This window comes from Toxorhynchites rutilus, chromosome 2 (genome assembly GCF_029784135.1).
Source record: "Toxorhynchites rutilus septentrionalis strain SRP chromosome 2, ASM2978413v1, whole genome shotgun sequence".
Taxonomy (NCBI): domain Eukaryota; kingdom Metazoa; phylum Arthropoda; class Insecta; order Diptera; family Culicidae; genus Toxorhynchites; species Toxorhynchites rutilus.
In genome coordinates this window covers 72034801-72060034 of record NC_073745.1, presented here as the reverse complement: position 1 = coordinate 72060034, position 25234 = coordinate 72034801, and the positions used below count along the sequence as shown (strand labels likewise).

At 37.9% G+C, this 25234-nt stretch overlaps 1 protein-coding gene across 3 annotated transcripts in view; it reads right to left on the bottom strand.

Annotated features, from left to right (window-relative positions):
• Positions 1 to 25234, bottom strand: part of LOC129768069 (uncharacterized protein DDB_G0271670) — a 174606-nt gene that overhangs the window by 91570 nt on the left and 57802 nt on the right. The window contains exon 2 of one of the 3 annotated variants that reach the window (XM_055769479.1): positions 154 to 204. The exons of 1 other annotated variant lie outside the window; for it this stretch is intronic. The gene's annotated coding sequence lies outside the window, so the exon portion shown is untranslated. Of the gene's footprint in view, positions 1 to 153; positions 205 to 15168; positions 15829 to 25234 lie in introns of those variants that run through there. One more of the 3 variants, XM_055769477.1, reaches the window with a different exon arrangement.

Sequence of the window (25234 nt, the reverse complement as noted above, 5' to 3'; positions counted from 1 at the left end):
GGATTAATAGGGGTGCATTGTAGTTTAGAGGCATAAAAATGAACTGAATGTTTTAAAGAAAATATAAATGCCAAAAACAAACAAAATATCAATGATGGTTTAATTCTAACAATAATTGTACTGGTCTATTGACAACTTATGATAGTTACTTACACTGATATTAACAGTTCATCAAAGTACATGTAATTACCAACTGAGTAATACCTGAAAATAGAAAAGAGAACAGATGTTTCAGCAATGTTCTAATGAATATGTTTTTCATTAACAAAAGACGAGTGGGTTATGTCGGAGACATAACCGGAGTGACGTAGGACTATACAAAGGGGACAGCTTTTGCTAAATATATATTTTGAATATATTTTTTTATTTTCTTCTCCTAGGTGAATCTAACTATCTAACTGAAAAATGGATTAGTTCACTGTTTACTCTTTATGAACATGTTGGAGGTTCTGAAAAGAACCTTTGATGTTGTGTTTTTGCGTTTTTTTTACAAACTTTCTCAATTTTTTCTCACTATCTTATAGTTGCTTCTTGATATTTTACTGAAGGCTTTGTACTTATTAAATGTTCAACGCCGGTCATCTTTTGGCGTATGCACATATCGTACAATCAAAATGATGGCTATGATAGGGAATGCATAGTGGTCCTCAGCTCATTCACTATCATATATTTTACTATTGAGCACATTACCGTACGTTAAACTGTGTTTCGGAAACGAATGAATTGTAAGATTTGTAGTCTCCGCAAACAATGTAAATAAAAATGAAAAAGAACTGAGGTTTTGGAGACGAACTCTACGATCTGTCGAGAAAAAGACGAGCTATAAGCGTTCTGAAAAACCAACGGTGAGACGGATGACCTTCGGATTAAAGTCCTTTGAAATCAGAACAGAGCAGCAGGAAATACATAGCTCATCATGTTGCTCCTTAGTTATGTTTCTATACAATGCAGATGTAACCTCAGTCAATTTTCAACATCAGTTATGCACCAAAGAAAGCAGTTCTTGCTATCGAGAAAATTCGTTAATGCCATCCTGTGTACAACGTGTTGTAATTTGAAGCCACTTTCAATTCGGGAACCATGCATGGGTTTGTGAAAACTGAATGATCAATTTAAAAGACCCCAACCACCAATAAGTTCAAAAACAAGCATTAACAAAATAAATCAGTTCATATTATATGTCATATTATGTCACTTTAGAATGCATTGGTATTGTGAATAACTTTTAATAACTCTTCTTTAAAAGGTTTAATGGCCCTGAAAAGCGCCGTGTTTTACGGTGGCTGGTTTTGCCACCAAAGCAGTCTGTATAAACAAACTTTTTCCTTCTTCTACCTGCTGCCGTTTTGCGATTGCGTTTGCCACTCGCTGAAACTAGTTGTTGCCACCGAACCGAATGTGCTCTGTTCTGTAGGCGGGTTTTCTTATTGTCGTGAGCAGCTTTGCAAGCCAACTCGAGCACTCCGGAGGCCGAAATTCTATAACCGCTATTAGGTATACTGGTGCTCCGGCACCAATCCGTTGATGCGATGTGATATGAAACGAAGCCATAGAACCACACTGATTTACGGTTTGAAAGAAAATGAGATATTTTTTTGGGGTCCGCGCGTTTTGTACTCTAGCGATACACACTCACAGGATAGAGACAAATCGGCAGACTCAGCCAAAGGGGCGAGTCCAACGAGACGAACGAATGAGCGTTAAAAGGCAGCGATGGCAAAAAAATACATTCATTACGATTTGTTCGCTCGTTGGATTCACATGCAAGTTAAAAAGGGTCCTTTTCAGGATCACAAAATTATCTTTAATCTAAAGAGTTTATTGTTTTGTTATCACTCAATATCCCCATCTTGTTCGGCTAAAGCTTCCTGTTTAGCGATTGCTATTGCCACTCGCCACAGCTTTCACAGTTGGAAAATTTCTTCCCATCCAGCTTGTGACATATTGTACAGTAAAGTACATTTAATGGCACGTCGCATTACCACCACTCAGTGTCAGATTGGAAGTAATTTTAAACTGTAATTGAACATTTGCGATGACAGTGGTACAGTGTCGACTTTCAATGTGGGGTCATAATTTGGACCCCGAAATCTTTGTTTACAAAAATGTCTAACTAAACAAGTCGCATTACTGGTCCGTCCAATTAGCTAAATGTCGAGCTAAATGAAAATTACTGTACTTTCAATCTAGAAGCAATTTAAGAATTGTTAAAAATTGAATAATCAGGAAAGTCATCATATCCTGGAATACTCATCATATCCTGGCAAACAAATTATGAAAAAATCAATTTGTGTTTTATTATTATTTTGGATATTGTTTTGGAAAGCATTGAAATGTATTTACTAAACTCTTTTTTGGAAGGTTGAATGGCCCTGAAAAGCGCCTTGTTTTGGTGAATGGTTCCAATTTAGAAAACTTAGTACTCGTGGTTTTGAAAAAAACCATTTCGAACGCCCTCGATGTCGCCTTGTTCTGGATATGCCACCAGAGCAGATTGTATAAAGAACAACCTTTTTTCTTCTGCTACCTGCTGCCGTTTTGCGATTGCGTTTGCCACTCGCCACTCGCTGCAACTGCCTGTTGTTGTCTTGATGTCCACCAAACCGAATGTGTTCTGTTCTGAATGTGGGTTTTCTTATCGTCGGGAGCAGCTTTGCCAGCCAACTCGATCACTTCGGCGGCCGAAACTATATAACGGCGGCTAGGTGGACTGGTGCACTGGTACTAACGCGCTCGGCCTAGCTATCCTTGCGGAGAACTCCAGACCAACACGGTTCGAGCGGGATTTTGTCTTTCCCTTCCCTTTTCCTCCTTTGCCTTATCCAACCATGGCTGCTTGTGTTGGTTTGTTGATGTGATGTGATGCGAAACGATGTGGTGTACGGTTTGGATGAGAATGATCGTTACGGAAGGAAGGAAGGAAGGTATTGTATTATAGATACTTTAAACTTTTTCAGTTCATTCGTCTCTAGCCTTGAGAAAGGCCCTTTGAAAACTCTACTCTACTCTACTCCAGCGCTACCACCTCCACCCTCTTGCCTTGAGAAAGGCACTCGATCCCTCGCCGTCCAGCCCGTCCAGCCCGTCCAGCAACGATGTTGTCCAGTCGGTGTTCACACAAAGAATGAACAATATGATCGTTACGGCAGCGGAACGGGGATTTTTAAGCTGACTGGCTGGCTTGAGACTTGCGCAAGTGTGAGACTGTGACCAATGTTTCGTTCATTTTTTTCTTTTTCCTTTCCAATCGTGCTTCATTCTATTTCGCTGCTGCTCTGGTTGCCCGTTTTGGTCGGTACGATTTGACGAGCAAAAAATGGACCAATCAAAAATGGGCACATAGTGCATTTGGACAATGCTTGATATTTCACAATTATTCAATTATTTATCTCAAGAAAAATGAAATGTTATTCCTTATGATAGATGCGTAGATATATTTCCTATCAATTGATGCAAAACCTTTGCAATCTATTGAGAAATGCTCGAGTTATAAGCGTTCCAAATCTTGCATTTTTTCCTACTTCAGTGCCTAGATTTTCATTTCACCCCCTATATCTTCCGGTTAGACGTAGTCCGACGTCAAAAAAAATCATAAGGCTCGTACACTTGTGAGTTCCTGGATATAGAAACTTCATAAATTTCAAAACGTAAACTGTTGATGTGTCTGTTGTCATACTTTGCTACCTTGACCATTACTGTGAAAACTGAATTTTGTCACAGTTCGTTATAGAAATGTTAGATTATTTTTTCATATTCAGTCATTGCATGCCAAACCGATATAGTGGTTCTCAGATTTTCCTCAAAAGTGGTAGTTTTGTTCTTTATCGCAAAATATTAGACCCGTATGATTTCATTTTTTCGTTGGGGTGCCCATTTCCATTTAGTGTGGTCCGAAAACCCGTTTTTCTCCTTTTATCCAAAAATGTGTTTTTTTAAGCCCATTTTAGGCCAAGCGTTCGAAAAATCGAACGAATCAGTACGTGTAACGAGGATTCTAATGAAATTGCTGGTGTAAATATTCTTCCGCCGGACCGAATAATAACCTCCCAACCCTCTATGCCATTGTTTTTTCCCATCATTTTGGTACTTTGCACTGCTGTTCTACGCATAGTTGTCCCATTTTCCTAATTCAGCAACTGAGAAAAACGCAATCAAAATTTTCTAACATATTTGTCTACCAGAACCTTGAAGCTTTTCTATTTAGCAATACACTGGGTTTTTTTATAAGCAGAAAACTATTGTTTAATGAAATGTGAAAAAATTTCCGCAATTGAATCAATCCATCTTAGTTACGGGTTTAAAAATTCATGGTGGGATAGTTATGTCTAGAATATCAATATAGGACAATTGAGCTTGATGTTGTTTTCTGAAATACTGGAGACAAACAATAAGTTTGTTTGTGTTTTCCGAAAGAGTATGCATAAAAACATCGTTTTATGATGAAGCGAGTGATCTGCAATACCTTTGCTAAATCAAGGTGAACACGTGATCTGTTAAACTTTTTTTATTTGTTTGAAAATTAATTCGTTCTTTCAAACCAGAAATGACTGTGATACAGTTATGCTTAGAATATCAACATGGGACAATTGAGATTGTTGTTGTTTTTTAAAAGCTGTGAACAAACTAGTTTTTTTTTGTTTGCGTAAAACGGCAGAGCAGGTTTTGGGAAATGTTCGATTTTTCGGGAAATGAACAATTGGGAAGAAATAATTCTTAAGCATTGACAATTCTCCACGGCCAACATTTTTATTGCATATGCCTTCAATTGAAAGAAAAAGCCGGGCAGTAATAAGTTAAAATTATATGAAATAAGAAATGTCACATCTTACCTTAGGAGGATTAATTTAGGTTTATACTTAGAGACCACCATCCTCCTGTGCTTAGTCACCCAGGAATGTAAAATTGATGCTTTTATGAATACCGTAAATTTGCTAATTGAAGTGACATTTTGTTAGCAGTATGTTTGTACTGCCAAAAGCAAAAAGAGGGGTTTCGGCCGATGTTAGATTTTTCGAACAGTTATTTCCCGGAAAATGGAAGATGGGAAAAAAATAATTCTTGAACATTGGGGTTTCTTTAACGTCTATAATCGAAATTACTTCAATGGCTTTCGTCAAAAAAATAATTTTTACAGCTTGGTCGTTAATGGGTTAAAACTCATTACATTTGAACTGCCGAACCGATTTACCGATGATTGATATATTAAATTGAAGCCAATAAGCTAATCTTCTTTCAAAAAATATCAAACTTTCGTTAAGATTGAATTCTAGTCGCATAGGTCTAATCTAGTCAAATAAGAATATTGGACGAAGACTTAAAACATGTTAAATTTGCTTAATAATAACTAAAAATGAAAAAAAAGCATCTTTGATATTGAGATATATTTTGTAGAAAATCCTCACCTTTCCAGAAAAAATATAAAAAAAATATAGCGCCCTCTATCTTTAACCGAGAAACCGAGAAACCAATTAATAATTTAAAAACACACGGAAACAAAAATCCTAATTTTACGCAAAAGTAATATTTTCTAAAAGAAAACTAAATCATAGGCTTCAATTTGATATGTCAATCATCTGAATCGGTATAGTAGTTCAAAAGTTATGAATTTTTGTAGTGGAAAAAAGGTGGAAAGTTTGTTTTTTCGAACCATCGGTTAAATTTTTTATCCAAAACATATATTTTTATCAAGGCTCATATGGCGATAGCCAGACGGGGCCGGGAGCTCAATATTTTGACAATTTTTCTTATCATCTATGTTATTAATAAGTAACCAATTACTCGCGGTTGGCTCGAGGTTAGTATTACAAGTGTTCTCATAATTGGGATGTTGTAGTCTCAAATGCTCTGTACGTATGCCCGACACGGAATACTTCCTATTGGGATGCAGCTGACCATCGATCAGCAACGCCCTCCAGGTCTGTACTCCATATCTAGTGTGGTGCGTCTTCTTGACTCGAGGAATCCAGGATAGAATGGTCACTAGCCGGCACAATTATCAGCTCGTATATAGTTTTCATGAGCCGTACAATCCTCAGCTTATGGCGAAAAACCTTGGGCCCCTGGTGGAGGGGATCTGGCGTAGTGGTAACATCCATGCCTCTCACGCTAAAGGTCACGAGTTCAATTCTCACTCCCGACATTCTTCCAAAAATGGAAGTAAAAGTGACGAACCAGCCAAATGAGTTGAAAGTCACTATAATACAGATATAAAGAAAAAAAAACCTTGGGCCCGTGTATCTCTATGCAGTCAGAAGTCAAACTTCTAAAGCCTCATTTCATATTCAGCATCTCTGATATCGAAATATATTATGTAAAAAATCCTCAGCTTTCAAGAAAAAATATATGTTATATAGCGCCCTCTTGTCCAAAGCCATGAAATCAATAAAAAAACAACTACAATCAATGATTACGAGAATAAAATCCATTTTTTTTCGCAAGCTCAATATTTCTTAATAAAAGGTTAGCTCATTGGCTTCAACTTGATATGTCGATCATCTAAATCGGTTCAGTGATTCAAAAGTTTTTGAAAAAAGTCATTTTTGGGAAAAAGTGGAAAAAATTTATTTTCGGACCACCTTGAAATGGGAATGGGAAAAAAAGTTGATCGGTCTGGGCCTAGGGACACGGACGAGATTTTGACATAGGACTCTGATTGTGTGTAGTAATTGCATTTGAATTGAGTTTTTTTTCATGTTCAAAATCTGTAATTGTTTCTCTTTTGATACATCAAATGAAAGCCCCGAAAAAACCGTTTCTTGTATGAACTTGTATCCTTTAAACGAGTTGGATGAGATAAAGTGGTAGAATACGGAAATATTATGTTCAAAAAAGTACACAAATATACCATTATAGCCATTACTTCCCTTTTCTTCTGTTTATTCAATTATACAGGAGAAGATAAGCAGTCATCATTTATTATTTTTAAACACAAGTCTAAATAGTTATGATCTACATAAATATAAGCCTAAGTCAAATAAATCAATGACTACAGAAATATACTATAGATAAAAATATCATTTTCTCCTTCGTGGCCATGTTATCCGGAATATTGTTTGTAATAACTTTATAGCCAGGCGATGTATATTGAGTATTCTATGGCCATCAGTGCTCTCTTGGGAAGTTCGTGATTGGGCAAGTGCATTCGAGGAAGTGAAGCGGGTTTCTAAGAAAGACATATATGGGGAACATAATATTAAGACTATCATAATCTGATATGCGTGAGTATCTCCTTTCGAACTTTTAAATCAGCAGCCAGTTAAATACATTAATTGCATTTTTTATATAACCAAACAGCATGTTTAATATTATGGCATCTTGAACCACAATTACATAAATTATTAGTAGCAAGAACTACACGATAAAGACGCGAATTGATTCCGAATTGATTAATCTTCGAGGATAATAGAAAAGAATCATCTTCCAGGTACATCCCTCCATTAATTCTGCCAACTTATAAATGCCTGTCCGAAAAATGGAGAATAACTCGTAATACGCATCCATTCACAATGTGAGCTAACGCCCGTATGTAGACAACAAAATTGCGCGTTGCGTTGTGGGGGGAAGTGTGTGGCTAGTAAAATAGAAATAACATACACATTTAAATCGTCAAATTGTTTACATTTTTTACTTTATTCGCTTATGTTTGAAGCAAAAATGCTGGATAAATTTCCTGTCTAATGGTATACAACATAACATATACCACAATAACGATTTTGCGTATTATGCATTTGAACTCTTAATGAATCGTTACATTTTTCGTAAAGTGACCCCCCTATATAGAAATCAAGGACATAGTCCTATGTCAGAATTTAAAAAATACGGGTCTAATGTTTTGCGATAAAGAAAAAAATTACCACTTTTGACGAAAATCTGAGAACCACTATATCGGTTTCACATGGAATGGCTGATTGACATGTTTTTTTCTGAATCTTACCAATTCTTACTGCACATGTGTATCTGTTTGGGTTACATCAATTAAAAGAAAAAACAGCAATTAGAATCACTTGAAAATTACTTAACAAAACTTAAAGCACCAAACTTCTTAACGGACAAGTCACTCTCTAATTCTATGAAATGTATTGATACACGAAGGATGAATACAACCTTATAATGAAACTGCAGTAATGAAATGACGCTTATCAAATACCTCAGAAATACGATAGAACCAACAAGACCATCGATTTCGCAGTTAGTGTAACATCCAGTAACAGGTTCTTCACCAGTTACTTCTTCCTCGAAAATACAAGATTCGTCAGAAAAAAAATTTGATTTCGAATTTACCCCATAAGGAAATCACAGTTTCAGAAAACGAACATGTGCAGGATTGGTGGACAAAAATTTGATGTCTTGAAAGAATAAAAGGTTCGATGTCTAGTAAGAATTGACGCACGCATTTTCGGCGCTTTGATGCCTTGTGTGTATCGTTCTCACTACGCCTCACTCCTCGACATTTTTCTCTGAATATAATCAGAACGAAAATAAACTTCGATATGGGCTCAGCTACGATACGATGAACATTATTTTGAGACCAAAAGATTCGATTAAACATAGTGGTTTGTATAAGCATCATCAAACACTCGAATGACTTGCAAGTGTAAATGTAGTATTTGTAGTAAATAAATGAGTTTTTATTCATTCTACTAATTTTTTTTCAGCAACGAATATTTTCGATGTTACAGATTTTTGGTACAGATTTTTTGAAGAAAAAGTACAGATGAGAAAGATTTTTAACCCCTCTGGTATAGATTTGAATGTGGCAACACTAGTTACAGCTACAACTAGAAACTAAGAAGAAATTATCTACATCAACTGCTTATTATTCTACGCTAAACCTACAATTTACCATATCGGTGAGGAATATGTGGAAAAAGAGTTGAACTAGTAGAAGTAAGTCTATTAAAATTGAGATGATTCATTAAAACTTATTGTAACGACTCTTCCATAGGAATTTGTAACACACGATTTACTCTCTGTAATAAAGTTCATGAATTCGGTTGATTCTGGCGACGTTCGCGACTTTTCTTCCAACAATTACCTTTATTCTTCGCGGCGAATGACGTGAGATGGCTCAAGTCACGGTGTTCCCGATGGCGAAAAGCGTGACTTTAGTTTGTCACTACATTTAGAAAAATTTTCATTAGAAAACTACCAAATAGCATTAGTAGAATGTACAATTTTTTGTACATATTGTCAACAATCCCACATCCCCACTAGAGGTTAGTATATTTTACCTAATAATATTAGTAAATTTGAATGTTGTCATATCTAAAGACTGGTGGGAAAAGCGCGTATTAACCATTTTTACTGTTGCCATAAGGCAATACGGAGGTATATAATTCTAGTACGCGTATTTTCAGCGGGAAAAAATAGCTCAACTAATTCATGCCGTTTTACCTCCTAAAATAATAAATTTCAGTAGATATTTTTCAAAAAACTAATAAATTCACCTTTCTACTAATTCTAATTTAAATTTTATTTCTTTTTCAAGCTCCTATTATAGTTTCTGCTTCCTATAACTTTAGTTATTTTGATTCAACTGTAGTTTAACTTCCTTTCGCTTTCAGCTCTCAACCAACTATAGTTTCCTGCTCAATGCACTGTATAGACCCTTTTCTTCTATAATTTAAATACTTTTTATCTCCTTCTTCATTCGATTATTCTTCAGTTATTCATCTGTCTCTATCTATGTCCTCCGATAATGGGATTCGGTGCATGGCGGGCTAACAACTTATTTTTCTCAGTGTAGGTGGGATTTCAAGTCGTGAAATATGTTATTGACTCGGTATCAAATAGAAGCTGAAAAGCAAGGTGCCATCCACAATAAAGCGAAAAACTTTGCTATCCAACGTCATTCTCTGTGCGGAATCAAAAGGAATATCATTTTAGCCACAATCAATACATGACGAAGCGTGAATCATCAATGACCATGAGTTCTTTTGTTCATATATTCATTTGAACTTTAACTATCCACATCAAACTTCAATGTTCCAAGAAATGATCCGTTTGAGCAAAGGTTAACTAAATGTATGAGATGCCTCCCAATTCGGATTGGAGCTAATTATGCAACGAGATCTCGATTGCTCTATAAGCAATTTCCGTCTCGTTTGTTTCTCTTATCCACCATAACGTATAATCAACATCCGACAACCGGATTACATGCAATGATAATTGTTCTAATTTCACCCCTTGTTATTAATGCCCGCTCCATTCTTACGATTTATATCGACTCCCGTGTGCGCTCATCGTCACCTTCATCTCAATTTCTTGTGCCGTTGCATCGCATCTCACCTTCTCCGATCCGATCGCCATCGCAACACCTTCCAAATTCACTTTCGCTCCATTCATCGAAAGTCGCAACCAGCAACCGGTTCTGGCGCTTCTTCTCTCATCTCATCTCATCTCAACTCGTTTCGCACCCATTTAGCCCATATATACTTATATCGTAATCTGTGCTCCGTCACAGTGGTTCATCGTTGGCCAATACGCATCATCGGCAACATATTAATAGCACAATTTCCACCGCATCGCATCTCGCCTTCGCCTTCGTTGGCGGCGTAAAGGCGTAAAGGTGATGGTGATGCTTACCTCGGTCGGGCTCGAGCGCCACCAACCAAACCAAACACAGCCCAAGCGAGAACCACAAGTCGACGGATGGAATCCAGTTTGCTTGCGACCAACCCGTGTGCCGTGGTGTTTCAGCACATTTTTATTTTTTCGCTTCAAGTGACCTCATTTCGCGGGGCGATTCGTGCCCGGGCGGTGGACGGTATTGCAATCCATCCAGCGACCATCACGCGGCCATTGTGGCCACTTTGGTTGATGAGGGGGAAAATTGCCAGTGTCGGTTTCGGGTGTGTGTGCACCAATGCGTGGCTCTTCTTTTCGCGCGCGTGCATCCACCGATTTATTAAGCTTGGAGTAGAATTTTCAGGGGCATTAACCTATTATAGCTTATATGGAAAGTTTGCTCGTGTGGCTTTGTTTTTCTTACCACAGCGACTAATGTGTTGCAGTTTGTTTCATTGGGAATGCCCAATTATAAAGTCGGCGAAGAGCGGAACGTTGCATCAATCGGTTTGCCTAGAAGGCTCTGAATCATGCTTATCGTTATCTATCGGGGATGTCGTAGACCTGAGACAATATCTGACAACTGACTTTTCGTTCTTTTTATGCTTTTTCTTTCGACTGGCAGTAGAATCACAATGTTATATTTCGCAACGCTTGACATTTGACGATTATTCAATTGTTTATCTCACGAAAACTAAAATGTTATTCATTGTGATGAATACGTAGAAAAATTTCCTATCAATAAATGCAAACATCTTTGAGAAATATTAAGAAATTCTGGAGTTACAAGCGATTGAAATCTTTCATTGTTCAGTGCCTTTCAATTTCAGTGTTCAGTGTTCAGTGATTTTCAATTTACCCCCTATATCTTTCGGTTAAACGTAGTTCAACGTCAAAAAGTTCGCACAAAAATAGGTTTGCTTGTAGATCTTTTCAAAGCATGGCGAATGCATATTAGAATCAGGGTTGCCAACCATAATTTTCAAAAATCAGGAAAAATGGAAATAAATATCAGCTTCAGCAGATGTTCATCAACGGTGGCTTTAGATATATGTATTGAATATGCTAATCCATTTGTCGTATGTTGAGGATTACTCTTGATCAACGTCTCGATTTATTTATCATCAATTGCGGCACGAATTAGCTGCAAAAATATAAGAAACCTTTATCTTCTTCTTTCAGTTCTACATAATTATTAGTGGCTAATATTCTTTCCATTGTTTCCGTACACAGTCTATTAATAATCTTTGTTTTATTATTTTTATAACTTTGTTTTATACATGAGCAAACTTTCACTTGTCCTTTTTTAGGCATTTCCACAACAATGCATTTTTTGTATTGTTATTCGTGATACTATGACTACGACAATAAATGTCATACATTTTTTCAGTTTTTGAATAATTTATAATCATATACTTTACAAATAAAATTTACTAAATATCTTAAACTCTGTAATCCTTGACATAAAATTCTGGAGAGAGAGAGAGAGAGAGAGAGAGAGAATGATCTTGCAAAATTATTCTCAATGTTCATTCATTCATTGGCATTGACGTTGGTGTTTCATTTTATGTTATTGTGAAGCGAAAAATTACATTAAGTGCATTGAAAATGAACATAATGAACAAAAAAATAATGAATGAAAAATTACAAATGATCATGTTCAGGTGGAATAAACGCACTACGTGTTTTAAACGTTCAAATATATATATATATTAATAAATAATAAACGAAAGAAAGAGTCATCACTCTACAAGGGAGAACCGGAGAGCTTTTTATGTAGGCTATTCATACATAATACGGATCCTTTTTATTGTGATAAAATAAAAAACTAAAAAACCAGGAAAATCAGGAACACTTCAAAAAAATCAGGTAAAATCGAGCGTTTGTCAGAAGTCAGGATACGATTAAAAAAGTCTGGGAAATCCTGAAAAATTAGGAAGGTTGGCATCTCTAATTAGAATGCCAAAGAAAATGATCGTCTCGATTTTTCAAACAGGACTTCCAGGAGAATGATCATTCTCGGGGAAAAAAAACACCATGCGAAGTCACACCTCAGTCGGATTTCATTTACTAGTGTAGCAAGTTGAGGATTTGAAAAACAAAATTTACACTCAATGTGATGCATGTAGCCCTTGACAGTGCAAAAAAAACTAATCTGTACCATATGAACATCCAAAGCTTGTGTGCTCGTGGGATGAGTAAGTTTGAAGAATTCAAAGACTTGTTTGTTAATAGTAAGACCGATGTTATCTGTGTTACCGAAACATGGCTTAGCGATTCAATTTCAGACGATGCTATTCTGATTTCTGGATATAATATGTATAGAAACGACCGAAAGTACTGTCGTGGTGGAGGAATCTGTGTTTATTTCAAGCCTGATTTGAAGTGTAGGATAATAACGAATTCAGTTTACCTTATTGGATCATATCTTTGTCAGCGCACCCAAGTAGTTGAATCTCAAGGAACTCTATTAAATTCGGTCAACATAATGTGTACCACAAGGGTCAGTGATTGGGCCATTACTTTTCTCACTATTCATTAATGATTTGCCCACTATTCTCAAATATTGTATGATCCACATATTTGCTGATGATGTTCAGCTATATTTTTGTTGCCTCGATAGCGCTGTCGATAAAATGGCTCGGTTAATGATTTCTGATCTTGAGAATATCTGTCGGTGGTCAGAACGTAACCTACTCCCTATTAATACTTCCAAAACGAAAGTTATGTTTATAAGTAGACATCAGAGACCACATTAATTGCCAAATATTCTTCTCAATAATGAAGTTCTAGAATATGTTGACAAAGCTTCCAACCTGGGAGTTGTCTTTCATTAAGATTTGGAGTGGGATGCACAGTGCTCCAAAATCTATGCTGGCCTGCGCCACTTGAGGCTTACTGCAAGTATGTTGTCTGCCACGGTTAAAATAAGATTATTTAAATCTCTCCTACTACTCTACTTCACTTATGGCTTGGAATTAACATCGAATGCTTCTGTCGCTGCTCTCGAGAGATTGAGGGTTGCGCTAAATGGGTGTGTTAGATGGATATTCGGTATTAGTACGTTTTCTCGAGTTTCTCATCTTCACCATCAGCTATTGGGATGTTCTTTTCATAGTTTTCTTAAAACGCGATACATCATCTTTCTGTTTAGAATAATCCATCATGGCCCCTTTATCTTGTTGAAAAGCTCATTATTTTTAGAGACACGAGAACCCTAAATTTTGTTGTGCCACAAGTAAATACCTCTCATTTCAGAGGCTCATTTTTTGTGCGAGCAATTATTCTGTGGAACTAACTACCAGAAGGAGAGGGTTTAGACAATGTCAACGTGGATACGTTGAATAAATTTTTTGAAAAAAAGCTCTCGCTTCTGAAATCTGTACTGCAATTCCAAGAAAAGTCACCTTTATCAATAAAAGGGTTGAGCTGTCTGCAAGTGCTTCCCGGCCGAACATCCATACTTTTGCATATCTTAATCCATTGCTAAATGTGCATTCTGAGAGTAACACACATGAACTGATAGCGATCGATTGGGTTGGTATTTTCATTGCTTTTAGAGAATAATGCAGGATGTAGACACCACCAAGGCATATTAGAATGTTGTAATATTTAAAATACACAACATTCCTTTAAACCTCATCTGAGCCTCATCTCGACCTCCTCTACGGCCATGAATTTACGTGCCCGTCCAGAGATAAACTCTCTAAAGCTCTATCTCCGATTTACAACAATTCACTGCGGAGTATCTCTGGCATGCCATCATCAACACCAGAACCCTCGGTATGCACTGAAATAGGGGAATCTACGTTTCTTCATGGGCGCGGCGATAGTCTTTAGAACTCTAATTTAATCGAGCTGGTGAAAGCAAACGAGTGCCTCAAATCGAAGCAACGTCGACTGTATAATAGACAATGCACTGAAACAAGGAGGTAAGTTGCAGCTACACATTTTTTAAACAATTGGACGTCATGTTTTATTTGTTTTTATGCTTTTATTTTGTAATGGAAATGATAAAAGGACAGTGGAAGAGGCTCTGATATTCGCGGAATAAATGCGTTATCACAAGCTTCAATTGCAGGATCAGCACCGACTGCAGCATCATTTTGAAGCTTTGAATATTTTGAAAACACAAACACAAGTATAACTCTACAATTATCAAATCATAAAAATTTTCGCTACAATGGTACTTAACGTCTTAAATAACAGAATTTTTATATTGTAGGACTGCCAGTAACTATGACCCCGAACGATCGACTCTCGTGTAGATAATTTTGACGGAACAACTTATGACTTGAATATCTTTCTTGGTTGCCGGGGATGATCAGGAAACTCCACAGAAAAGGAACAAATGGTAGCGCAAAGCTGGTGACCTCCGCAACGTGGAGTTCGTGGTGGAAACAATGTATTTAGCAGAACTCACGAGACATGACGTATTCGCAAAATATCTAGACCGCTGGAGGCCGAGTTCTTGGATAGATCATAAACCTAAAATGATCACAATTGCTACAATGAAAATGTGAAAATGAAATAAAAACGCCATGTTATCGATTTTTGTTTGTTTTATGCATTATTAACTAAATTAATTAACTTTAACATTACCTGCAAATGTGTCATGTAGCTGCTACGAAGCGAAGCTGAAAATTGTCCTATTTGAATTTCTGTTGCTGACAAATCCATAAGAGGTGTAACTAGAGAACGGTTATCTCTCAATTTCATAGAACCTTCACAACACTCTGCACTCAAAAAGTTGTGAAGCACCGTTGCCACTTGCACACTTTTTTTCCGGCATTTTGAGGATATTTAGCTATTGTCTTTCCCAAAATTCTCCAACCCAGATGTCGAATAGGTTTTCGATAATTGTTCTAACGCGAGAATGGTGATAATTGAAGTTTTCATGAACAGCCGAAAGATGTGCACCTGGATATGGCCGCATGAGCTTGTGCGAGCTCAGTGGACCTGAAGCAAACCTTTGTCGAACTTGTCTTGGGGAAATATCGCAGCTATGAGATACAATATACGGACGGATCCAAAGGGATGTTCACGGGATCAGAGGGAACAATTGCTGAAGTCCGATTGAGCGAATATTCTGCATTGGGTGCATTATCATAAACATCAACATTTTGCAGCAAGTTTCGAATGAAAAATCGAGATAACTATTTATATTGGCACCCAAAACCATACGCTTTGCTTCGTATTCTGAAAAAAAAAAGACCCAGACCTTAAGTCCGATTGAGCTTATATTTTGCATAGGGTGTTTTTTTGAGGTGATGAACATTTTGAAATTTGTTGGTCGATTTTTCCTATACATTCATTGGCACTAGGAATTGTTAACCGGTTTTACCGATAATAGCGGGTTATTTTCCATTACCGAATTACCGGTAATTTTACAATCAATAACCGGTAATTTTGATAATTTTTATTTTTACGCCATAAATAATATTTGCTTTTATGCCGCTTTGAAATATTGTTAGAGAATCAAATAAGATCGTAAAAACACAACTGGCAGTGTTGCGCCGATACTACGACCTCCGAACTTCAGTTCAAAAATCGCTGCTAGATCTGAAAACGAAACACAAGATAAGCTTCAGCGATGAAGAACTTACAGCGTCGCTGTTGAACTGCTATTGCGGAAGTAATGCACCCTTTGTAAAGCTGACATCAAATTGCAATTTATGCTAGAACAGCTATCGGAGCTACCATCAGAGATTTCGCTGCTCGGGCAGTTGGGCAGCTGCTGAAATTTTGCTTGGGTATTTTTGCGTGGAAATTGACATTTTTTAGGAAGTCCCGTTCGAAAATCGGAATGTCACATTTTTCCATACATTCATTGCCACACTACTGTATGTAGTTTAAAGAATTCTGAATTTGAATTTAAAAACTTTTCTTAACTTCGATAACATTATACAATTTCTCCTGAAACTTGAATCTATATTTTCTTTCAGTGGAATGGACCATATGTAAATGAAAGTTATTATTATTATTATTATTATTTTATGCGAATTCTCTTATCGTTTATGTCAGTTAATATGTGTTGATACTACGATTGAGGGTGTTGGATTGTGAAATATTTCAGGACGGTGTTTCCCCCAAATAACACGAGATTTTTCTTGTCGTCTAAGCCCTGCATGATCAGTTAGATCATTGTACTCGTCTTATTATAGGTACTCTATTAGCTGTAAGTTCAGTAAGTTCACTCAGTTCAGTTCGTCTCGTCCATTGTTCGTTAATTGTGAAATAAAGTTTCAAAAAGCGTTAAAAGTTCCTCTATGTAATTTGAATGTGAAATCGTACTTCACAACGATTAGCAGTTAATTTAAAAAAAATAACATTTCCATTCTTAACCATCCTTCATCCCCCATCCCACTACAACTAAACATCTTAGAGCAACACATCTATATATTAAGCTGTCAAAAAAGTCCTGCGGTATTTTTTTTTGAATTTTCATTTGTTCATAAAATTAGTTACAATCATCTGGTTTAAGTCAAATATGCGCCGTTTTGTTCGATGACTTGTTCCCAACGAGATTCCAACTTCATAATACCCCTGTTATAGAAGCTCGCTTCCTTATTGGCAAAAAACTCGGATAGCCAATTTTCATAGGCCTCTTTTGTGGCTAACTTCTGGCTACCTAGCTCGTTCGCCATGGACAAAAACAGGTGGTAGTCACTTGGTGCAAGGTCCGGACTATACAGCGGATGCAAACGAACCTCCCATCCGAGCTCCCGGAGCTTCTGGCGCGTCACCAAAGAAGTGTGTGGCCAGGCGTTGTCCCGATGGAAGACAATGCGGCCTCTGTTTATCTAAGATGGCCTCTTCTTCATGAGTGCTACCTTCAAGCGGTCCAGTTGTTGGCAGTACAGGTCCGAATTGAGCGTTTGGCCTTCCCTATGGCTCATAATAGATTATTCCTTGACAATCCCACCAAACATACAGCAGAACCTTCCTGGCCGTTAATGAGTAAGCGCGTAGTTCTAGTTGTATTCATTGTATCGAGTCATACTATAGCTTGTTGGAAAGGTATTTTTGCGCGCTATAATATAGTCCTTGACAGAGTTTTGTTTAGTTAAGTCGTTCGTGAGTTATAGTGTCGCAAATATGGAGCAAAATAAAGAGAAAATCCGACATATTTTACAGTACTACTATGACAAAGGCAAAAATGCATCTCAAGCTGCCAATAAAATTTGTGCAGTTTATGGACCCGATACAGTTTCCATTTCCACCGCACAACGATGGTTTCAACGTTTTCGTTCTGGTGTAGAGGTCGTTGAAGATGCGCCACGCTCCGGAAGGCCTGTCGTCGAAAATTGCGACAAAATCACTGAATTAGCCGAGAAAGATCGGCATAGTAGCAACCGTAGCATCAGCCAAGAGCTGGGGATAAGTCATCAAACCGTTATTAACCATTTGAAGAAGCTTGGATTCACAAAGAAGCTCGATGTATGGGTGCCACACACGTTGACGCAAAAAAACATCTTTGACCGTATCGACGCATGTGAATCGCTGCTGAATCGCAACAAAATCGACCCGTTTCTGAAGCGGATGGTCACTGGCGATGAAAAGTGGGTCACTTACGACAACGTGAAGCGCAAACGGTCGTGTTCGAAGCGCGGTGAGCCGGCCCAAACCATCGCCAAGCCCTCATTAACGGCCAGGAAGGTTCTGCTGTGTGTTTGGTGGGATTGTCAAGGAATAATCTATTATGAGCTGCTTCCCTATGGCCAAACGCTCAATTCGGACCTGTACTGCCAACAACTGGACCGCTTGAAGGTAGCACTCATGAAGAAGAGGCCATCTTTGATAAACAGAGGCCGCATTGTCTTCCATCAGGACAACGCCAGGCCACACACTTCTTTGGTGTCGCGCCAGAAGCTCCGGGAGCTCGGATGGGAGGTTCTTTTGCATCCGCTGTATAGTCCGGACCTTGCACCAAGTGACTACCACCTGTTTTTGTCCATGGCGAACGAGCTAGGTAGTCAGAAGTTAGCCACAAAAGAGGCCTGTGAAAATTGGCTATCCGAGTTTTTTGCCAATAAGGAAGCGAGCTTCTATAACAGGGGTATTATGAAGTTGGCTTCTAGTTGGGAGCAAGTCATCGAACAAAACGGCGCATATTTGACTTAAAACAGATGATTGTAACTAATTTTATGAACAAATGAAAATTCAAAAAAAATACCGCAGGACTTTTTTGACAGCGCAATATATATAAATGAATGGAAATTAATGAAAACTACTGAACCGATCGACATGAAAATTGATATGTACGGGTTTTTGAGGCCGGGAAGGTTTTCATGATAGTTTGAGACCCCTCCCCCCTCTCTAAGGGGGGGCTGCCATACAAATGAAACACAAATTTCTACATTACTCGAGAATTGGTCAAGCAAATGAAACCAAATTTGGCATGTGAAGGTTTTATGGTGCAATAAATGTTTTTACGGTGGTTAGATGCTCCTCCCCCCTCTCTTAAGGGGGGCTTCCATACAAATGAAACACAAATTTCTGCATTACTCGAGAATTAATCAAGAAAATGAAACGAAATTTGGCATGTGGAAGTTTTAGGGCAATAAATGTGTCTATGCTGGTTAGGCACTCCACCCCCCTTTCTAAGAATCTCTAAGAGGGGGGTGGAGTGCCTAACCAGCATAGACACACAGCTATACCGAGCTATACAAATGGAACACAAACTTCTACATTACTCGAGAATCGATCAAGCAAATGAAACCAAATTTGGCATGCAAAGGTTTTAGGGTGCAGTAAATATTTTTACGGTGGTTAGATACTCCTCCCTCCTCTCTTAAGGGGAGCTACCATACAAATGAAACACAAATTTCTGCATTACTCAAGAATTAATCAAGCAAATGCAACCAAATGTGGCATGTGAAGGTTTTAGGGTGCAGTAAATGTTTTTACGGTGGTTAGATACTCCTCCCCCTCTCTTAGGGGGAGCTACCATACAAATGAAACACAAATTTCTGCATTACTCAAGAATTAATCAAGCAAATGCAACCAATAAATCTTTTTATTGTGGTTAGACACTCCACTCCACTCCAGACACTTGTTGTTGGGTTTGGGTGGCTGCTTCCATACAAATGAAACACAAATTTCTGCATTACTCGAGAGCAACAAGCAACCGGAACCAAATTAGGTATATGGAGGTTCTAGGGTTCAATAAACGTTTCTATGGTGAATAGACACTCCTCCCCCTCTCTAAGGGGAGTAGTAGGTAGGGGTCTGTCTCCATTCTATCATATTTTCTGTATCAAACATTTGTTCCATGTAACGGAGAAACATGTTATATTTAAGTGGTTGAAAAATCTTGAACGAGAATTGTGTCTGAAAATAATCTGATGTTTGCCGGGTCAGCTAGTAAACAAAAACAACGAACCGTTAACTGTCAACAATACGGCTCTCGATTCATCAATCGTTCATCACCGTGCCGCCAGGGGGAAACAAATTCTTCACGCCAACTATCACTGCTAAATCAAAGAAACCATGGGGGAAGAGTGAGAAAGCAGTGAAATGATTTTGTTGTTGTTGTTCTCCTACAACAATGTATGTGCGAAGAGCATGAAGATCGAAAGTAGGTTTCTTCCCCGGGTTTCACACTTTTCATTCCCCACGTTGTGAAGGCGGATCCATCCTTTAGTTTCCTCTCTCCCCGTTACTGCTCCATAGCTATGGTTCCTCATTGATTATGCGAACAGTCTCGCTTAGCTATTGGCACCACTTTTCCCGCTCTATTTCAAACAGTTCGCGATATCTGGCACACTGCATATGTACACACAGACACACATTCACAGAGGCAGAGACAAGAAACGTTCGACGCGTCATGAATGAGGAGTGTACACACTGAAAAAAAAATCTCGAACTCATGTGGAATGACAAATTGATGACGATCGTCGACGCTACTTGGGACGGGGGCCGGTTGAAGTGATTTTTTAATTTGAACGTGGGATAGGTTGCCTCTGATCAGAGATATAACTATACAGTGGGAACGAAGGAGAGCTGGGGAAGAGCTTGGGGTAGGTGGGATAGGGCCAGCCGAACAGCCGGCCACAGTTCGCTTTCACTCGGACGTGCCGAGCCGTACCCGGGAACGTGATTCGTGGAAGTAGGCAATCATTTCGCTACCTGGGAATGGGTCTCAGGAAATTAAAGATATTCGATAGTTTGTGTCGGTCTCGGCGATAGTGTTTCGTGTCGAATTTCACCGGTTTTAGCAGAAGGTATATAACTCATCCTCCCGACAAACGAGATTGTTTTTGGTGAGACTATATCGTACCTAAATGAAGCATATTACCTTCAGGTACATATCTCAAACAGTTGGGTGTAAAAATGCTTTATCGAATATAAAACTAATGAATTGCCAACATAAGTTTAGCTAATTTTATTACTATTTTACGAAGACTATCGCCGGGGGGTATCAATCCGTCATAATTAAGTGCGAGGAGCGCAATTCCTCATAAATTTCATCGAGCTTAGAGTGAGCAGAGTGTGAAGTCCCTCGGCGAGTGATTGTAATTACGTCACGCCCCAGGCGATTCCGTCGACTCATCGTGTAGTTTTCTCTCACTAAAATATCTTTTCACTTCGCGCTCTTCCTGTCAACGGGGACAATTTTTTATATCCACATCGTCGTAGCTTTCCATTCCATTCCCGACCACAAGCAAATGCTCTGAGGAACAGTGGAATGGTTGGGTTATAAAACTGAATTTTGAAATTAATTCAACACAGAACCAAATGATTCCCACGGCACGCGATTCGCGGATCCTACCCAGTTCCAGTGCGCGAATGAGTACACAGCACTGGAGAAAACCGTGACAAGGTTGGGTTGGGTTGGCCTACATCATCTACCCCGTCCCGGAGTTCCCTGTAATGTCTAGGCCGTGTGCAAATTGCAGACCTATTTCCAGTTGTGCCAAAACGAAAATCGCTTTAATGCTGGAGACATTGAATTCATGCGGATACTGATTTTTTTTCCGTTCGCCCACCACATCGCCAAAATAAACTTGCATGAGGAACGAAATTTTCCAGAAAACATGTGGCAGTTAGTGCGGGTGGAATATAGAACCTTTCTTTCATCCTTTCGCCCTGTCAAATCAGCTGAATAACAGTCGCTACTGGCTTGTAACACCCCCTCCGAGACTGGGACTGGCTTGTCTATTGGCCGGGGATACATACATATAAGCACACACCGCCAGCACATGCCGGGAGCATAACATAAAACCCTTGGTACATAGTCGGGTGGCTTTCTACTCCTTGTCACGGGGTATGTTCGCAAGTACACTTTCGCTGTGGCCCTGGGAATACAGGGAAAACGGACGGCCGAACGTCCTTGAGAATTTTTCCTGTCGGAGTCGGCACGAGGACGGGTTTGATGCGGACTTTTTCGGGTGAAACGGCAAGCTCACAGGAGTACCGCTGTGAGCCACCACCAGGGTGGCAATGTGAACACTGGCTTGCTCTATGAAGGCAGGAACTTTGAGAATTCACGGAACGTATCCTCGAATCGATATTTTGGCAACAAAGGTTTCGTTGATGTTGATGAACGGATTGCATACAGCTACGTATTCAGTTTAACCTTCGAAAGTCAATTATTATTGTTACGTTTCTTGCCACTTTCAGCAAGATAAAGGTTCAGGTTCAAGATAAAGCTGAGCTGTAAGCTAACTGATCATAATCCACGATAAATATAATTCTCTCGAGACATTTCTCTAACATCGAACATATTCACTTTTTCATATATATTTATCACTTCGGATATTGTTACGCCTCTCAGGCTGAGCGCACCTTAGCATCCAAATGCCTCCTCGAACCTCGTTCAGAGTTTGAGTCCAATGGATGGAAATAGGGTAAAAGGAAACCACAGCAACCATTGTTTAAAGGAAAAATCGATATATAGTTGGAAAAGAAGAAATGGCAAGCACTAAAGATTATTGTTATTATCCAAATTACTTATTTACATTAAACCTTACTTTACCCCTAACATTATACTTAAAATGAATAGGCTAGCTAAAAGGCGTATAGACTACACTAAAAACGTATGGCATTAAACTGAAAACAATCATTTGCAACCAAATCAAATTTTAATTATAGGAAATTTTAATCTACCCAGCAAACACAGTGGTGATTTATTTTTTTGGAAATCCTGTTGGAACTCCTGTTAACGAAGCCAACAGATATAATTATGGGATGAAACGAAACTTGAGAGCTTTAATTTTTAGTAGTTACTAGCTGGCCCGGCAAACTTCGTCCCACCCAAAATTTGTTTTTTGTTATCGATACCTTCAAACATTCACGTTTTCTTATTATAAGCAAGTTCATGGGTCCAATCGCAGAACTGTTCATTGATTGATCTTCTATTCGACCCCGTTGAATTCACCTTTTACTATAAAATTCCTAGTATTTCTAACAAAACTCATCATCATAATATCAGATTATTTTCAGAAACAATTCTCGTTCAAGATTTTTCAACCACTTGCAAATAGCATGTTTCTCCGTTACATTGAATAAATGTTTTATACAGAAAATATGATAGAATAAAGACAGCCCTAAATCGGACAATTCCTTCCTCAAGTTCTGCTCTTATCAACACATCCGGTAATTCTTTTTTTTGGTATAGATAGAAGAAGATATAGGAGTGCGTTTCATCACATTAAACCAGTTTCAGCAGATTCGAACAAAGATCAATTTCGCTAGCACAAACATCCAATGGACTAACAGCACTTGTCACTACGTAATTGTAGAACATATGGGAATTTAATTTTCCGATTTTTCCCTTTTTCCTTCAGAGTTTTCCGAAAATTTTCAATTGTCTTGTTTGGTTGGATTATTTTTGGTTGAAATATGTGTAATATTTTTATGTGACCTCCTCTCCATTCCAGAGGAGGGAGGGGTGTCATACCATTATAGAAACATTTCTCATATCCAAAAACCCAAAAACCCGAGTTATGCAGGAGTTTGTGTTCCATTTGTACGACAGCCCACCCTTAGAGAGCGGGAGGAGTGTCTAACCACCATAGAAATGTTTATTGCATCCTAAAACCTCCACATGCCTAATTTGGTTTCGTTTGCTTGATTAATTCTTGAGTAATTCAGAAATTTGTGTTTCATTTGTATGGCAGCCCCCCTGAGAGGAGGGTGGAGAGTCTAACCATCATAGAAACATTTATTGCACCCTAAAACCTCAATATTTCTAATTTGGTTTCATTTTCTTGAATAATTCTCGAGTAATGCAGAAATTTGTGTTTCATTTGTTATTTTTTTTTTCATTATTTTATTTTTATTATTAGATATTTGAAAAAAAAACAGCTTGAAGATATTTATCAATCTAGAAAAGCCGTAAGAGCACATTTAAATATGAATTAGAGTAGTACTGAATCTCTAAATCCCAAAAAAAAAATTTCAAAATTTAAATGTTTTTTTTAGTACTAAAATTTTTAATGAAATATTTTTTTGATAATTTTTCTTGATACACCGTGTTAAGATGCACATTCAGTATTTTTTTCAAATTTTTATCTCGGATCTATTGAGGATGGCGTGAAATAAACGAAAAAGTACGTTTTTCACTATAGATCCTACGTCAAACCACATAGGGGTTCAAATAAACCACCAAAATTTCTTATCCTTGACAATATTTGCCATACAGCTAGTGATTTGGTTTGGAGGCACTTTTTACTCCCTTACCTAACCACTCTTTGGAAATATAAAAAAATATTTTTTGATACCGCGCAACACTGAAAAAAATCACACATATCTAGAAAAGCCGTAGAAACACATTAAAATATGAATTAGAGTAGTACTGAATTTCTAAATACCAAAAAAAAAATTTTCAATATTTCAATATTTTTTTTAGTACTAAAATTTTTGATGAAATTTTTTTTTGATAATTTTTTTTGATACACCGTAGTAAGATGCACATTCAGTATTTTTTTCAGATTTTTATCTCGGATCTATTGAGGATGGCGTGAAATAATCGAAAAAGTACGTTTTTCACTATAGATCCTACGTCAAACCACATAGGGGTTCAAATAAACCACCAAAATTTCTTATTTAATATCCTTTACAATATTTGCCATACTAGTGATTTGGTTTGGGGGCACTTTTTACTCCCTTACCCGGCCAGGTCCTTTGTGTTTCATTTTTATGACAGAGAAAAGGGAGGAGTATCTAACCACCGTAAAAATATTTAGTGCACCCTAAAACCTCCACATGCCAAATTTGATTTCATTTGCTTGTTTAATTCTCGAGCAATGCAAAAATGTTTGTTTCATTTGTATGGCAGTCCCACCTTAGAGAGGTGGGTGGAGAGTCTATCCATCATAGAAACATTTATTGTACCCTAAAACCTCCACATGCCAAATTTGGTTTCATTTGCTTAATTAATTCTCGAGTAATGCAAAAATTTGTGTTTCATTTGTATGGCAGCCCCTCCTTAGAGAGGGCGGAGAGGTCTCAAACTATTACATACCAATTTTCATGTTGATCGGTTCAGTAGTTTCCGAGTCCATAAGAATCAGACAGACAGACAGACAGACAGACAGACAGACAGGCAGACAGACAGAAATCTATTTTTATATTAGGCTGTCAAAAAAGTCCTGCGGTATTTTTTTTGAATTTTCATTTGTTCATAAAATTAGTTACAATCATCTGTTTTAAGTCAAATATG